Raw genomic sequence first — 17,661 nt, 5'->3', positions numbered from 1 at the left:
GCCCCTCCTCCTCCTTCCCCGGAGGGGCGGGCCAGAGAGAGCTCGGCGGCGCGCCCCCGCGTGTGTGTCTGTGTGGCAACGTGCGCGCGCGCCGGTGAGTGCGCGCAGGACCCGCGGAGGCGACGCGGGCCCTTTAAGGAGCCAGAAGGGGCCGGGCCGGGCGCGTCGGTGCGGGCGGGGAGCCGGGAGCCGAGAGGCCGAGCCACCGCCTCCCGGGCTCCCGCCCCGCCCCCTGCTCCCCCTCCCGCCGTCGCCGCCGGGGAGCGGAGCCGCGGGCAGGCCGGGCCGCATCGAAGCCCCGCGTCCGCCCGTGCCCCGCCCCAGCCGTGCGCCCGCGCCCTGCGCCCCGCGATGCGCGCCAAGTTGCGGGCCGGGGACCCGGGGCTGGCGCCCTAGGAGGCGGCGGCGGGCGGCTCGCCCCTCGGCTCGAGGCCGGGCCTGCTGCGCGCCCCTCGTCCTGGCTGCACCGCCACTTGCCTGAGCGCCCGGGCGGCCCGAGCGCGCCCCGAGCCTGGGCGCCGCCGCCGCCACCTCGGCGAGGTGAGTTGGGGTCGAGGGTCCCCGCGGAGGGCGGGCGGGGCGGCGGGGGGCGCGCTTCCGGGGGCCGCGGGCAGAGCGGCGGCGCACGCGGCGGAGTTGGCGGGGCCCTGCGCTCCGGAGTTGGCGCTCTCGGGGGCCGGCCTGCTGGGGAGCCAGGCGCCCCATCAGCGCTGCAGCCCGCGTGCGTGGGGGCGCCGGGGAACTTAGGGGAACTCCAGCTCCCCCGCAGGGGGCGGGAAGGAGGGAAGTGGCGTGGGGGGTGGGCGGGCGGGAAGGCGCCCTGGAAATGCGGAGGTCAGCCCCCCACCTTGTGGGGCCTGGCCGCCATGCGCCTGCCTCATCGCGTAGCAGCCCCAGAGTTGGGGGTGACACTGCGCCTTATTTTTCAGCGGGCACGGCAGGTTTGGGGAGCCCCTGGACATGGCACCCCCAGCTCTCCGGCCTGGCTGCTATGGAAGGGGCGCATGAGGGGGGGTTCTGCCAGCCGGCGGGGGCGCGGGTGGCCCTGGTCGCGGGCGCTCCTGGGCCCGGGACCGGAGGGCGCTGGGCGGGGGTCCCCCGGGAGAGGCGCCTGCGCCCCCCTCCCCCGCGGCCGGTGTTCCTGGTGCCGGGGCCTGCCTCCCGCGGCTGTGACGCCTCATTGGGCCGCTTCCTGGTCCCTCCCCCGTGCTGCGCAGATACTTGGGATGCCGCTAGTTTGGGAAGTTGGAATTCAGAGCTGATCCCACTTGGGCCGGACCCCGAGGCCCCGGGCCATCGCTGCGGGGGAACCTGCAGGGGGAGGGGGGACCCGTGGGGCGCGCCTCCTCTCCCCCAGGTGCTGGCAGCAGAAAGCTGGAGGGAGGAAGCAGGCGGGGCGGGCGCGAGAGACACGCTGTACCCGGGAGCCGCCGGCGGCCGAGGAGCGTGGGGCGCCCGCCTTATTGTTACATTGAGGCTGATTTTGGGGGAAGCGAGCGTCTCCCCCGCCGCCTGTCGCGCGCTCCTGCGCCCTGTGGGTCTGGTGCCGGCGGCGGAGGCGGGTCTGTTCTGTCGGTTCAGCCTCCTCCCTTCCTCCCCCTTCTCCCCCCCTGTCGGTGAGAACTGGTTTTATTATGATTTTTTTTTTTTCTTTTGCAGATTTGGAGGAAGGATGTGCGAGGGAGGGAGGGAGAGGGAAGAGAAGACCCCGCGGGCTGGACGGGGAGTCCTGGGCCGGGCGAATTGTGTTATCAGCGGCCGTGACTTTGCCCTTTTTCAACCAGACCTGGGTCTGGCGGCTGCTGTGATCGGAGGGGCTCCTTTGGGCCCGAGGGGAGGTGGGAGGGGGTCGGAGGGCACCGTCCCTATGCGTCCCTGTGGGTGGCCTTTTCTTTGTCCCCTTGAGGGGTGGGGAGAGGGGTGAGCTGGGGCAGCCGGCCATCACCCATCCCTTCGGAGCCCACCCTGCAGCTCGGCTCCCTGGGTTCAGCTTCACTTTGGCCACTGGACTGGCTGGCTGTGTGACCTCGGACAAACCGCTTGACCTCTCTGTGCCCAGGTCCCTCCTCTGCCACGTGGGCTAGAATCCCGGCCACGGGTGGTTGTGGGAACTGAAGGTGAGAGTGCACAGGTGTGCGTGTGTCACTGTGACCAGGGTGGTCATCTCCCAGGGTTCCGAAGCTTGGCCTTTAACCCAGTGACCAGGAAATCCTGTGAGATGGGGCCCGGGGGGGTGGGGGTGGGGGGTTCGGCGAGGGACGGCGGCCTTCAGTCCATCCCCTCGGCTGTTGCCCTTGAGAATGGAGAAGGGCCGGTGGTGCCCTCTGCCCATTGAACAGATGCACAGACTGAGTCTGATGAACTCTGGGAGCCTGGAGCCGCTGTGCCTGGTGACCCGGTGGCGGGGCTGTGAGGGGCATCTGGGCGCCGCTGTCTGGCTTCCCCGCGCCCGCTGCCTTGTCGCTGCTTGGAAATTTACCGCCGCCACCGCCGCTGGTGCCCAGGGAGTCTGTGGAGCCCAGACGTGGGGGCGGGAGCGAGTGGGCCCCGGGCTGGCCTCTTCCCACTGAGCTATTTACGCCTGCTGGGGATCAATACTATTGATGGATCCATGTAGATGGTAATGTGGCTGTCAGGCCCCGGTGAGGGATGGAGACCCCTCGTGCGGCTGTGTGCGTCCCCTCCCTCCCCCGGCCGGGGTTTGGCTACGTGGGAAGGATTTATTTGGCATAATCTGCTCTTTCCCCCCAATTAATACTCCTCCTCCCACCGCCGAAAGGTTTCCGAGATGAGAGCTCTGCAAACGCAGCCTCGCTGTGAAGCGCCCGCTGGGGAGGCCGATTGTTCCGGCGCAGGCTGGGGGGTGGCGCTGGCACGCACCCACGGGCGGGCGGGCGGGCGGGCGCGCGCGCGCGTGGGAAAGTGGCCCAGGAGGCCTGGCCCCCAGCGTCCTGCCATTCAGGCTGGATGTGGAGGCTGCCAGGCTGTTTCCCCCTGACTGTGTGTGTGGGGGGTACCTTGTTCTCTGTACCCACCCCCCACCTGAGGCCTGTGGGCGGAGACGTTGGTGGCTGGTTCGGATTTTTGGGGGGAGAGGGTTTCGCACCTACACCTAACTGCCACCCCTTCCTCCTGACAGCCCTCCCAACCCCAAATCCCACAGCCAACGCTGCCTCTGACAATAGGGGGCTGAGAGCCTGTGTGTGCGCATGTGTGTGCGCATGTGTGTGCGTGTGTGTGCACTGTGTGTGTGAGTGCTATGTGTGTCTCCGTGTGTGCATGCATCTGTATGTGTGTCTGTGTGCATCTCTGTGTGTGTGTGTGTGTGTGTGTGTGCGCACGTTCCCTCCTCGGTTTCCTCTCCATCTCTCCAAGCCAACAGCCGCCTCCTGGGTGACACCCCGGAGACTGGGTTCCCGAAAGAACAGCTGGCAGGAGCTGGCAGGAGCTGGTAGTTCCTGCTCTGGCGCCCGGGGAGGGGGCTGGGCCAGGAGTGGCATCTGAAAAGGCCTTGTCTCGCTGAGGGCGGGTCTGGGAGGCCCCAGGGAAGTGAGATGCTGGAGGTGGGAATGGGCGCCATCACCTGCCGAGCGACCTTTCAGTCCAGGAGCCGGGAAGTGCATCCAGGATGCGTTCCCTACAGACAGTAACAGCCAGCGCGCACCAGGCCTGGGGTGTGTGCCCCGGCCTCCGCCCCACAGGAGCCCCGGGTGAGTCTCCAGGCGGGTGAGTCTCCAGGCAGTCTAGGCCCTCTCTGTCCCATTGTATGGAGGGTGAAAGTGAGGCCCGGAGGTTAAGGGACTTGCCCAGAGTCACACAGTTTGGATGAGGTAAGGCCTGGGGTTACTCAAGGTCGAGTTGGCGCAGCAAGAATTTCCTGCAGATCCGCTCTGCGGGGGAGAAATGATGGCGCCTTATTTGAGCACCTGAAGATCTTTGCCCCCGGCGGCGGCCCGGGGGTGGGGGGGGGTGGGGGGGGCGGCAGACCGAGATCCCGGCCCCTGCAGGATGCGGGGAGGGGGCCAGCGCCAGCGGCAGGCCTGGCATTTCTTTGAAGTCTTATTTTATCTTAAACAGTCATGCACATGTTGGCATTCCTTTTGGCGACGGGGCTGTGTTTCTCTGGAAATGAAACGTGGCTCTGAATTATTTAGCTGTCGCAGAACCCGGCTCCAGGGAGCTGCCCCAGGCGCCTACCTGCAGGTTGGCCTGCCGCCCCGGGGGACTTGGTAGCTGGAGACGTGAGAGGTCCTGGGGGGTCAGCCTTTTCCCATTGCAGGGGGTGGGGGGGCAGGCTGGCCCAAGGCCGCACAGTGGGGTGACTTTCACTTGTGATATATATTTTTCAAATATATTTTTATTGATTTCAGAGAGAGGAAGGAAGAGAGAGGAAAACATCCATGATGAGAGAGAATCCATGGATTGGCTGCCTCCTGCACGCCCCCCACTGGGACTCGAGCCCACAACCTGGTCATATGCCCTTCACTGGAATCGAACCCGGGACCCTTCAGTCCACAGGCCGACGCTCTATCCACGGAGCCACACCGACCAGAGCTGGCAGCAGGTTCTTTAGAGCCCGTGGCCTGGGCCTCGTCCTGCATTGAGGCCCCATCGTTGCTGTTTCTATCTCCCCCTCTCCCTTCCTCTCTGAAATCATGGAAGGTATATTAAAAAAAAAAGAAAAAAAAAAGTAAATTAAAAAGAATTTAAATCCGCACGGAAGGGTGTCGAGGGAGGCCTCCTTCCCGGGTCCTGCCCTCGGGGTTTCTGTCCGGGGGCAGACACACCCCGGGCGGGCGGTCGGGCGGCTTCCCCTCTGACATGCCCTGGCCGAGTGCCCGCCTGAATTGATGTCAGAGAGGAAGGGAGAGGAAGAGGGAGAAACATCCATGAGGAGAGAGAATCATGGATCGGCTGCCCCCCTGCACGCCCCCCACTGGGGATCGAGCCCGCAACCCCGGGCCTGTGCCCTGAGCGGGAATCGAACCCTGACCTCCCTGGTTCATAGGTCGACGCTCAACCGCTGAGCCCCGCCGGCCGGGCACCGTCACTATTTTGTAACCGCCCATTTGTACTGAACCCCTTCACCGTTTTCACTCAGCCCCCAGCCCCCTCCCATCGGGCAGCCATCGGTCTGTTCTCTGTATCTGAGTCTCTTCTTACTTGTTCATTTAGTTTGTTCTCTAGGTTCCTCGAGTAATTGAGATCATATGATATTTGTCTTTGTCTGACTTACTGCACTCAGCGCAGTACCCTCTAGGCCAGCGATGGCGAACCTTTCGAGCTCAGCGTGTCAGCGTTTTGAAAAACCCTCACTTAACTCTGGTGCCGTGTCACATGTAGAAATTTTTTGATCTTTGCAACCATAGTAAAACAAGGACTTATATTCTTGATATTTATTTTATATATTTAAATGCCATTTCAAAAAGAAAAACCAACCAAAAAAATGAGTTTGCGCGTCACCCCTGACGCGCGTGTCATAGGTTCGCCATCCCTGCTCTAGGCCCACCCGTGCTGTTGCACATGGTGAGATTTTATTCCTGTTTGCGGCTGAGGAACATTCCAGCATAACCTTCCGGGGTTTTCACTGTGGGGGGAACGGGCCCAGCGAGGATTGTCAGTTTGAGGGTCACCCCGAGGGCCCTACGGCCCTGTTCCTGGCCTGGCTCACTGTTCTTGCCGAGCTGTACTGATGCTCACGGTTCGAATGTGCTGTTGTGGGATGCAGTGGGGGGAGGGGTGGTCCGGGCAGCAGACAGTCGAGCTGACCTTGGGCACGATTCTGGCCTCAGCTGATGCCTGAGGCTCTGACCCGCTCCGTCCAGGGCTCCGGGCACCTCTGGGCTGCGCTGCCCGGTTCCCACGGTTTTTGCAAAGTTACGTGCGACCTGTCTTGTTTCCCTCTTTGCTTTGGCCGGTAGGAAGCTCGGAGCGGCGGTGGCCGCCTTGCCTTCGGCAGCGTGGTCTGGCCTGTGCTGTGGGGGGTGTGCGGCCCGTCCTGATTGCAGATGGCTTCGTCCCCTCTGCTCTCTGATGCTATCTTATCGGCGTGCATTCCTGCAAGTTCGTTCGCTCTCTCTCGAGGGGGGACTGGAGCCGGGCGGGAGTGAAGAGAACACTTCGCAAGGTGTTTACCTGCTTGTCCCCTGAGTGCCTCTGGGGGTGGCCGGTCTCCACCAGGGTCAGGGCCTGGGCGGGAACCGGGGCCTGCGGACGTCCACCGGCCGCGGGAAGATGGCAGTGAGTGACTTGGATGGTGAAAGATGGCCCTGTTGGAGGTCCCTGTCCTTTCAGACCCACTGACCTGCGGGGGGCTCGGGGGGAGGGGGGCAGATGGTGAGCTCACCGGGGTGCACTGTGACGCTGCCTGCTCCGTATCCGGGGACCGGGGCTCAGGGATCTGGGCTGGTTGCATCGGCAGCCCTGCAGGTGCGTCCACGCCGTGGGGACCGGCCTGGCCGCGGCGCCGAGGCTTTCAGGCGCTCTGCGTTCCTCTGCCCCCCCCCCCTCCCATGTCGCTTTGAGCTGGAAGGACGTGGAGGAGGGAGGAAGCCGGGGGGTGGGCGGTGGGAGGGGGAATTGGAGGACCCCCGCCGGCCTGGGCTTGGGGTCGGGACCCGGGCCGTGTCTTGGGGCTCACGAACAGGGTTCGACGAGCTGCGAGTCTGAGGTCCCGCGTGGATGTTGCACAGGCTGCATGGCACAACCTCGGACAGTCCCGGAGGCTCAGCAGACAGGGCTCCTCGGTTTACCCGGCGGCGGAATGGGGGCATGAAGGACACACCTCGCAGCCGAGGGAACTGAGGGGCCACGGGAGGCGGGAGGCGGCGTCCAGCCCCGTGTCCAGGGCTCACAGACCCATGGAGCTGCCCCGGGGCTGGGCGGGCGGGGCCAGCGGCCTCCAGAGCCGTCCTTGCTCACGGGTGTCCCCCAGGGGCCTCCAATCCCTCCTGTCCCAAAGGGGGCCCACGGTCCCCCGCACCCCAGCCCCGCCTCCTGGCGTGTGCCGCCCGGGCCGCAGGTGTGGGGGTCTCTCGCCCGCCCTCCTGCCCGCAGCCAGCGTGGCCTCCAGTCTGTCTGCCCCTGTGGCCCTTCTCCGCACGCAGAGGCCGGGGGGGCCCCCAGCGGGTACCACCTGACCTCACTTGGCTTCGCAGGGCTTCCCACCACTTCTTGCACGGCCTGCAGACCCTTCTCCCCGCCTGGGGTGTCTGCCAGGCCCCGGCCACCTCCCAGCGTCCCTGGCCAGCTGCCCTGTGGTCTCTCTCTGCCACTGAGCAGGCAGGTGTGTGTGGGGGGGGACGGGGGCGGGGGCAGTTCTCTGTGGCCCAGGGGCCTCCCTGGGAGTCGCTGTCAGTGGCAAGTCCTGGAGGCCAGGCCCCGAGGTGCCTAGAGGAGGGGTGCCTTGGGGGCCCCTCCTTGCCCCGCTCGGCCTCATTCTGAACTGCAGGCCGCAGCAGACCCCCTGGGAGCCTCATCGCTGCTGAGTGGTGTGTCTCCGTGGCCATGGCAACCGCCTGGCACCCGGGCCTGCTCGTTAGGCTAACGAGGCGAGCCTGCTGGGCCGAGGGGGAGCCGGGGACACGTTGCCCCCGCTGCAGGTCCCCGCGGTGTCTCCGCCAGGCCCCCCACCCCTCCCTGGGCCAGGCGTGGCGCTGGGGCACCTGGCCTGGGTGTGGAGGAGCCCACAGCGGCCGGAGCCACGTGGAATGTCCCTGCCGCCTGTGACCTTGGCCTTGACCGGAGGGGCACAGAGTGGAGAGAGGGGCTGCCCACGGGGAAGGCTGTGCTGGGCGGAAAGACCAGACGCAAAAGGAGCAGCCGGCCTTGGCCGGTGTGGCTCAGTGGATAGAGCGTCGGTCTGCGGACTGCAGGGTCCCGGGTTCGATTCCCGGTCAAGGGCACGTACCTCAGTTGCAGGCTCCTCCCCAGCCCTGGCCCTGGTCGGGACGCATGCAGGAGGCAACCCATCGATGCGTTTCTCTCGATATTTCTCTGCCTTTCCCTCTCCCTTCCACTCTCTCTAAAAATGGATGGGCAGATACCCTCGGGGAGGATTAAAAAAAAGGAAAAAGAAAGGAGCAGCCAGAGCGGAGAGCGGGGAGGGGTGGTGTGAGGCAGGGATGTTTGCTTCTGGTCATTTTTCCTGATTCCTTACTTCCTTCAGATCCACTGTGGGTACCTGGCCCCAAGGAATGGCCCGGGAAACCCACCGGGTCGCAGTCCGCAGCCCGCCTCTCCCGTGACGAGCCGGGAGCGAGTCTCCCGACCGGGTTTCTCTGGCCGCGGCCCTGTCCCCGGGGGACCCGTGTTCCAGATTCGCGGAGCCCAAGGCCACACCACAGCTGCTTCCTTCCCGGCTTGTCCCGGCCCCGGGGCCGCCGGGCCTGCGTCCAGGAACCTGAAGCTCGCAATTAAATGAAACTCGGTCCTCAGGTGCCCGGAGCTCCTCCTGGCCCGGGGGCTGGGGGACCAGGCCCCAGGGACCCGCAGCTCCCACCTGGCCTGGGGTCTGGGGGCCAGCGAGGCCCCTGTGGGCAAGGGGAGAGGGTGGGCGTGCACCCGCCAGCCTCGGTCCAGGTCCCGGTGGCTGCCTTTTATTTCAAACAAACAAGCAAACAAACAGCCAGGTCGGGGTGGCTCTGTGATTGTGATTGAGCGTCTGCCTAGGAACCGGGAGGTCACGGTTCAATTCCCACTTAGGGCACAGGCCCGGGTTGCGGGTTAGATCCCCAGTGGGGGGCGTGCAGGAGGCAGCCGATCCGTGATTCCCTCTCATTGTTGATGTTTCTCTCCCTCTCCCTCTCCCTTCCTCTCTGAAATCCATAAAAGTATAAAAAAGGCAAAGAAAACCCAACAGCCACCTGCAGGTGACTCCTGGGTTCCCTGGGTCCCCTCCGCAGGGGCAGCCACTTCTCGACGGGAGTGGTGTCCGCACCGTTTTCCGGCTCCCACGTGCCGGCCTGGGGGGGAGGATGCAGGTGGCTGTGTGGCCCGTGGGCGCTGCTCTGCTGTCCTTGGGGTGCGCCACCCGCATCTGCCCGCTTTGTGGGTCCAGAGCAGTCAAAGGTCGGCAGGTTTTATAGAACCCGACCTCGTCATGGCCTCCCCACGCTTAGACAGGCAGCAGGCAGCAGGGCCGAGCTGGGCCGAGCTGGGCTTCTGACTCCACACATTGTCCTCTGCAGCGGACGGTCGCCCCCTCCCCAGGCCCTGGTGGCACAGGAAGGGGTCTCAGAGAGGACTGTCTGGAGGGCAGAGGGGCCCCAATAAGGCGTTTTCTTTGGAGTCTGGGCCCAGAGTGTGGACTCGGTTCTCTCAGAGAAGCACCTACTCTGCGCCGGGAGCTGTTCTTGGTGCTGGGCCCGGTGGGGACCAAGGCGGGCGCGGGCCCCGCCTCCCCAGCCACATCGGAAACGGTGGGGATTCCTGCCTCAGTCTTCCCGTCTGTGAAATGGAATGAGGCTTGCAGGTCACCTTGGGCTGGCTGTTTGCCGGCCTCAGTTTCCCCATCCGGAGAGGTGTTTGTGGCAGCACGTGCCTCCCGGGTGGCTGTGGGGATTAAGCGTGTCCCTTTGCCCCATGCACGTGGCGCACAGTAGGGGCTTCGTGACCCCGAGCAGATGGACGGCCTGCGCATAGACGATGAAGGCCAGTGTGCACGGATCTGCCCTTGGGGGGTCACGGGAGTGGGTGGTGCCCCGGGGGTGTGGGCGGGATGCCGGTGGGGCGCCCCCTCTCTGCCTGGCTGTGCCGGTGTGGGTGGGGGCTGGGCCGGAGGGGCCTCGGCTGCCCTCCTCCCCAGGCCCCTGAGGAGCCGGCTCAGAGGAGATCCCTAAGGCGATTAAGTGGGTTCATTTGATCCTGAACGTGAACTTGAGCAGGCGGCTTATCTCCTGGAGATGAAAGCCTGGCGGGCAGCGAGCCACCTGGCCCGGCCTGGGCCTGGGAGTGCGGGATTTTATCCTCCGCCCTGCCCAGCTGGGGCCCGTGCTGGGGCTTTGGCCCACCCGCCCCCAGCCCCCAGCCCCCAGCCCCGTCAGCTGCTGCAGCGGCCTGGGGACCGGGCGCTTTTCACGCGGATCTCATCGCGGCCGCACATGCCGCTCCAATTCATTCGGTGCTCTCAATCTCAGGAGCTACCGCCATCGCTGCCGCCATCGGCACTTGCCCAGGGCCGCCCCGCGCCCCGGCAACCCCCCCCACCCCAACCCTGACGGTAGCTACACACTCTACTCGAAACGCCCCTGCCTCTGGCTCTGAGATGCCTCCTCAGTGCAGCCTTGACTGTGTGCGGAAGTAACAACAACACAAATCCGTGCGATGGCCCCCCCGCGGTGTAACGGGAAGTGGGAGGAGGCAGGGCTGGCGGCTCCCACGCAGGATGAGTAAGTGCAGCTTCGAGAGAAGAGAAGCGAGAGCAGAATCCTTTCGGGACTGGAAATACGTGAAAGTGACGGCAAAAAAAAAAAAAAAAAAAGAAAGAAAGCTAGTGTTTGGGTCGGTGCTGGCAGGCTTTCTTTAAAGGGCCAGGCCTTTCGAAGGTTGCCTGGGGAGGGCGACGATCGTGGCGCGAGCCTGTCCCCTAGGACAGCTGTGTCCCCACCCCAGGACGTGCCCTGACCGGGAATCGAGCTGGGACCTCCTGGTTCGTAGGTCGACGCTCAACCACCGAGCCACCCCGGCCGGGCCACTCTTGTGCTTGGCCCGCTGTTCTCCTGGCTCCAGAGCAGGCAAGCCCACAGGGACTGAAAGCCGATTGTGGTTACGGGGGGAGGGGGCTGTGCGGACAGTGGCTTGGGGGTTCCCTTTTCTGTTGGGGAGACGGGAAAGCGTTGGAACCGGAGAGGGGTGGTGGGTGCACAGCCTGTCAGTGTGTTAAACACCCCTGACCAGTCCCCGGTGTCGCGGTGGATGCGATGTTATGTGAGCTTCACCCCCGATAGGACCGCCGTGGGGGACGGAGAGGGGGTGCACATCTGGAGCGCTCACGGCATGCGCGGCGCTGAGTTTCTGGGGCCGCCCCGGAGACGAGAGGCTCCGTGTCACAGGTGCAGAGCCGGCCCAGAGACGCCAGGCGGCCCGTCCGGTCACACAGCCGGAAAGCAGCGGACCGTCCAGGGTCCAGGCCAGATGCTGAGGTCACCGCGCTGGGCTGGGCTTCGTGGCCTCCCCAGGGGCTGAGCCCAGCCAGGGAGAGAGGATGCCTGTCCTGGGGGGGCGGGGGGGGCCTCTGCTGCCTGCCCTGCAGCCACAGACACCCCGAGGGCACTGCCTGCCGAGGGCCCTGCTCCCGAGGTCACTGCTCCCCAAGGTCACTGGGGGCTGACTGTGACCTCTGCTCAGACTTGGGCAGGCGGGTTCATGGCCCCAGGCCTGGTGGCTGTCCCGTGCGCCCCCCCCCCCCCCCCCCCCAGGAGCAGGAACTTTCCAACACAGCGCCAGCGGCTGACTGTGAATCAGGGCGGCTCACTCCGGGGAGCGCTCGGCCGGCCGCGGCTGCTTTCAGCTGCTTTCGGTTTCCGTGAGCGTCTCACTCTGACTCAGCGCCTCCCTGGCCCCGGTGACCCGGCTTCTGAGCTTCCGTGAGCCATGCTCGGTTCCTGCCAGAGGCGTCCACGGGCTGCCTCCGGCCTCAGTTTTCCCATCCGGGCAGTGGGGGCAGCGAGGGAGGGGCTGCACGTGTCCAGGGTGTGTGTGTGTGGAGGGATCTGGTGCAGACACAGGGTGGGGTGGTGGCTGGGAGGGGGTGAGCCTCACGGGGGCCCCATGCCCTGTCCTCAGGGGGTCTGGGTGGAGGGCTGTGTGCGTCTGGGCACTTCTGTTCTGTTTTGTTGTTGGTGATAATCCACCCCGGGATATTTTTTTCCATCGATTTCCAGAGAGAGTGGAAGGGACGGGGAGAGAGAGACATCGATGGGAGAGAGACGCATCGATTGGCTGCCTCCTGCACGTGCCCCACCCGGGCTGGTGATGAAGGAGCCCGCAGCCGAGATACATGCCCTTGACCAGAATCGAACCCGGGACCCTTCAGTCCTCGGGCCAATGCTCTATGCACTGAGCCGCACCACCCGGGCTGAGGGCACTTCTGTTTTTCATGACAACCGGCCACCGGGCCTGGGGTGTGGAGTTCGGCCACCGACGCCGGAGTCTCCCAGCGGGTGCTGCTGCCGAGGCCGGCGGGGGGGCCTGGAGTCGGAGTCTCCCAGTTGCGGGGGTTACGGACTGACACCCGAGGGCTAGGGAGGGGCAGCCCCGGTAGCGAGCTTGAAACTCAGCGCCTGCTGCGGGCTAGGCTGTATGTGTCCCACAAGGTAGCCCCTGGCATCACCCTCATTTTACAGATGGGGAAACCGAGGCTCGGAGATGCAAAGCTTTGCAAAACGGCAGAGCTGGGATGTGAGCCCGAGGCGGCCGGGTGTCAGCCACCCCGGTGATGACCTCCGAGGTCACAGTTAGGCGACAGGTGTGGGCCCCACGGCAGGCGAGGTCCTGGGCTGCTGGGACGCAGTGTCCCCGTGTGTCAGTGGGCACCGCGGGCAGGATGGGGTGGCCCTCCTGGTGCACAGTCTCGGATGCTGTTCCCTGGAGGGTTGGGCCTGTGAGTGGGGAGCATGCAGAAGGCCTGTGGGGGGCAGAGACAGGAAAGGGGGTGCCAGAGGCTGCATGGAGGCCCCGCCCCCCGTCAGGACCAGGTCAACAGGAACCCCCTCCCGCCTGGGCTACCAGACCGGCTGGACTGTCCCCTGGGCCCTGGGACAAAGCTTCACTATCTCTTGACCCTGACAATTAATTGCTTCTGGCGATCGATGGTCCCACAGCGCCCTCGCTCTCCCGGGCCGCGCCCTGGCGTCCCCGCGGCCGCTCACGGCCCTGACCCTGCTCCTGGGTTGGGAAGGGTCTGTGACCTCAGGTTCCGGCCCCAGGCAGCCCCTCCCCGGGACCCAGCAGCAGACCGACACTTCGGGGCGCTGGCCCTGGGCTCCTACCTGCAGAACCTGAATTAATCAGGAGCCTGGGATGGGGCCACTGAGGGTCGTCCAGAGGCTTCTGGAAGTTTCTACCGCCCCCTCCCCCGTGCCCCATTCCCAGGGAGCCCGCTCCCCCCGTCTCCCCGCTGGGGCTCCAGGGTGGGGTGTCTGGTGCAGCGGATGCCTGGATGCCCGTCACGGCTGTGGGAACCCTGGGAGCTCCGGCCTCTGCCTCACCGTCCCCATCCGCAAAATGGGGAGAGGCCCAGAGCGGCGTGCGGAGGGCGGGGTGAGAATTCCACCCGTTCCCGAGCCGAGGGGCTGAGCATTGTGCCCGGCACCGTGAGACCCCCGGAGGGCGGTGCACAGACAGGTGGACGGACAGATGGCCTCTCGGTGCGGCCGCCGGCCTGTGCTTGGCCCGGAGCCCGGCTGCCCACGCGGCCCCCCTTCCTCCAGCGGCGGTCGATACCAGCTCCTTCCTGGCGTCTCGCTGCTGCTGTCGGCTGCCTCTCTGCAGACGGCCCACCCCACCCCTGTGATGAGGAGGAGATGGGGGGGGCACATTGGGGGTGTGAGGGGTGGAGGATGGGCAGCCGAGGGCAGCTGCCAGGTCCCCATCTCTCCGCCCCTCCGTGGCTGGGCGGTGGCCTCTGACACAGGGCGGGGACGGTGCCCGCCTGGCGGGGCTGGGAGGTGGCCCGGCTCTGGCCTGCCTGTGGCTGACCAGGGGTCTGATTGCTGTGATGGCCTGTGGTTCGCCCGGCCTGGGGCCGGCCCCTGGGAGCCGGGACGGATGGACTTGGGGCTGGGGTGCTCCTGGACAGGGCTCTGGGTTGCTCCTCAAGGTTCCTCCCCCCTCCCGCCCCGACTCTGTGCCCGGCATTGGATGGGCTGGGCCCTCTCTGGTGGGGCCACAGCCTTCTGCTCCCTTTGTCCCGTTCCAGGCCCAGTCCGCTCGCCCACGGCCCCGCTGCCCGGCTGCTGGCGGGGAATCGGACCTTGTGAACTTGGCGATGACCTCTCTGGCGGCTTCAGGCAGAGCCGCGGCTGTCGCTGGAGAAGGGAAATAAAACATCCCGGTGGCTTCTCACGGGAAGCCCGCCCCTTCCCGCTCCGGTGGTCAGGGCTGCCGCCTGCCTCGGTGACAGGGGAGGGGCCCGTCCACCTGGCGTGAAAGGATGTGCCAGGCGGCCCCGCGGCGAAAGGAGTGGTGTTAGGTGCCCCTCCTCCCCCTGCCCAGGCCGGAAGTCCCCAAACGCAGCCGCTGTCCCTTCCGGAAGGTGTGCCTCCTCGGGGGCCGTGCCCAGGCCTGTGGGTCCCGGGGCAGTGTGGGCTTCGGCAGCGCCCGCCCGGTGGTTTGCTCATCTCGGCCCCGCGTGGTTTCACCCGCCGGCCGGGCAGCCACGGGGAGGCTCACTCGGGTGCCGCTTCCCTTTCTTCAAAGTGGCAGGCGTTGCGTGGGCCCCGGGCCCCCGGGGGTTTGGAGAAGTTGACCTGACTTGACCCCACGAGGGTTTGCCGTGGGCAGGTGGGGCTGCAGCGAGTCCCGTCAAGACGGATGGGGGTGGGAAGGAGCGGGCCGTTTTCCGGATGGGAAGACCGAGCTCAGAGAGACCAGGGCGCGCGCCCACGGTCACCGCCCTCTGTCCGTGGAAGAGCTGGGACCGCGGCCGGGTGTGCGGACTCCATCCGGCGCTCTGCCCACGGCCGTGTGTTGGCTCGTTCTCTCTGTGCGGGTGCTGCCACCGTAAAGAATGCGTAAGCCGCCCGGCCGGTGTGGCTCAGTGGTTGAGCGTCACGATTCGATTTCTGGTCAGGGCACAGGGCCGGGTTGCGAGCTCCATCCCCAGCTGGTCCATGATTCATTCTCTCTCTCTCTCTCTCTCTCTCTCTCTCTCGTCATTGATGTTTCTCTCTCTCTCTCTCTCTCCCTTCCTCTCTGAAAAAAAAAAAAAAAAGAATGCATAAACTCGGGCGCAGATTAATGAGTCATTTTAAAGGCGACACCAAGTGGCCACCTGCCGCCTCCTCCCCAGAGTGGTCAGCGCCCTGACTTCTGTGCGAATCGCCTGCTCGCTTTCCCTCTGACGCCTCCGTGCGGGGCAGCCCGGGTCTGCCCTTCCCAGAGCCACGGACACGGAACCCCGGCGTGTGTAGCGCGGAGTCCGGCCCGTGCTCAGCCCAAGTCTGACCTTCCTCTGGGGGTCGAGAGTCTCTGCAGTTGGTCCCCCGTCACCGCGGCAGGTTCTGGGTGCGGCTGTGCCACCACCGTGTGTGGGTCGCCCGTCTACGGATGGGTTGTTGGATCGGGGGCTCGTTCCCTGCTTTTGTGCGACAACGAGTGAGGCCGTCGTGCGCAGTCCTGTGCACGTGTGTGTGTGTGTGTGTGTGTGTGGACACAGGTTTCCGTGTTTCCCGGGTAAACACCAGGAGTGGAATTGCTGGGTCACGTGACCGCCCAGCCGGAGCGGCCTCCTTACCTGGTACCGTCTAGCGCGTGGTCTCCGGTGGCCTGTGTCCTCGCACCGCTCGCTGTGTCTGTCTCTCATTTCAGCACCACATCCACGCGGGGTCTCCTGGGGTTCCGATTGGCACTTTCCTGATAATCAATGACGCTGGCACCTTCCCCTGAGCTCTTTGGCCAGCGGTGACGGGGAGTGAGTCCCCCCGTATTTCTGTTGGCTCGACCCGCGCTTACTGACCCGCGGGCGGTGTTTTGTGCCTGGACGCTCGCTGTCACCACGGGGTGCTGGCTGTGAGCGGAGACTCGGGAGGCTTGGCTGGGGGCAGGAGGCCCCCCTCTCTCAGGGGGGTTTCTGTGATCCCAGCTCTGGGTCTGGGGGCACGGGACTGACCGCCTGGGCTCCAGGGTGTGCAGAGCCTGCGTCTCGGGGTGTCACGGAGACGTGCTGGGCCTGGTGTGCACCGCGTGCCCGGCCCGGGGGCCTCGCCACCCCGTCCCTGTCCTGTCGGAGCGCCCGCGCGGAGGATCGAGCTTTACTGACGGCGCCCCTGTTTCCCCCGCAGGTTCCCCGGAGTCTGAGGACACAGCGTTGCTGGCGGCCGAGTGTGGTAGGTCCACGTCTGTCCCCACTCCTCGTCGGCTCGGCGGGCTCAAGGTGGGGGGGGTCGGGAGTCGCTGGGGAGCCGGATTCCACCTGGCGGACGTGGTGGGGGGCTCGGCGTGCCCCGTGGGGTTGCCCGGGGTGGGGAACGGCAGGAGGAGGTGGTGGGGCCCCCCGGGGAGGGGTATTTCTGGCCTAGCGCAGGGGTTTTCAGAGGAGGCCTGAGACAAGGGGGTCGTAGGTGGGGGACGAGGTTTTCGGGGTTCTGTGCTCTGAGGGCGGGCTGGGCTGCAGACTTGTTGGGGCGGCCGTTGCTGCCCCGTGGTCACTGTGTCCAGCGTGAGGGGAGGCATCCTGGGTCCAGGCCTGGCACTGCCGCTCTCACGCGGGGAGCCGGGGGCACGTCACTCCATCTCTGTACCTCGGTTTCCCCCTCTGTGAACTGGGGGAGTAGCAGCACCCCTCCCAGGGCTGCCGTGCTGGCGACATGAGCTCATACAGACCGGAGCCTGCACACAGTAGGTGCTCAGCGAGCCGGCACACAGTAGGTGCTCAGCGAGCTGTTAGGGCTTTTCTTTGTGACCCCCCCCCGCCGCCAGGTGGGCTGCCACCCTCATTTTATTTTATTAAATATATTTTTATTGATGTCAGAGAGGAAGGGAGAGGGAGCGAGAAATGGAAACATCCGTGATGAGAGGGAATCATGGATCAGCTGCCTCCTGCACGCCCCGCAGTGGGGATCGAGCCCACAACCCACACGTGTGCCCTGACCGGGAATGAACTGTGACCTGGTTCATAGCCTGATGCTCAAACCACTGAGCCACAGCAGCTGGGCAGCTGATTTCAGTGTAAATAGCCGCTGGCGGCTGCCCTGAGCCGCACCAGGAGATTTCAGGCCTCTCCCGAAACAGTCGTTCATCACAGGATGATTTCTAAAATGCCTGCTGTGTGCCAGGCCCTGTTCTGGGTGCCGTAAGAGGGACAAGCACCCATCCTCGCCGAGCAGGCAGACAGTAAACAGAACGCGTAGGTTGTCCTTGCTGGAAGGCGCCGGGGTGAGGAACCAGCTGAAGGGCTTGAGGAGTGTGGGTTGTGGTTTCAAACGGGGGTAGTCAGGGTGGGCTTCCCTGAGGAGGTGGCATTTAGGCAAAGATCTGCAGGAGCAGAGGAAGGGAACGTGCAGGTCTCTGGGGGGTGTTTCAGGGAGAGAGGACCACCGTGCAGAGGCCCCGAGGCTGCATGGAGGGGCCCGCTGGTGTGTAGGAGGCTGCACGAGTCACGTGGGTGCGTGGGGCGTCTTGGGGGAGGCCTCTCCCCTTCGTTCCTCAGCCTGTAGGGTCCCGGGAGGCACCAGGGCAGGACAGGGACAGCCGTGGCGGTTGCCTGCTTCCCTGGCCGCGCCCTGGGCCCCACGGTGGAGGGTTTCGTCTGGGCGACACCGGGGTGGGGGCCCCCTCCAGGGAACCAGCCCCAGTTTGGTCCTCCACCCGCTGTGCTGGGTGCCTTTGAAGTTGGGGAGAAGGTGGCCTTGCCCGGCTGGGTGTCCCCTTCCTCGTCCGCCTGCCGCCGGCCCTCCATCCATCCCCGGCCTAATGGGGAGCCCTCCCTCCAGGCTGAGTTAT

The 17,661-nt window shown here is 65.7% G+C and overlaps 1 protein-coding gene across 1 annotated transcript in view; it reads left to right on the top strand.

Annotated features, from left to right (window-relative positions):
* Window positions 1–271: 271 nt before the first annotated feature.
* Window positions 272–17,661, top strand: part of NCOR2 (nuclear receptor corepressor 2) — a 139,334-nt gene continuing 121,944 nt past the window's right edge. Inside the window, 2 exon segments of the mRNA XM_070399965.1 lie at window positions 272–540; window positions 16,002–16,046. The gene's annotated coding sequence lies outside the window, so the exon portion shown is untranslated.

Source organism: Myotis yumanensis, unplaced genomic scaffold, assembly GCF_028538775.1.
Source record: "Myotis yumanensis isolate MYYU_CA2020_CCGP unplaced genomic scaffold, mMyoYum1.0.hap1 SCAF_19, whole genome shotgun sequence".
Taxonomy (NCBI): domain Eukaryota; kingdom Metazoa; phylum Chordata; class Mammalia; order Chiroptera; family Vespertilionidae; genus Myotis; species Myotis yumanensis.
The sequence above is the reverse complement of the archived record's forward strand: the minus strand, read 5'-3'. Positions and strand labels throughout refer to the sequence as shown.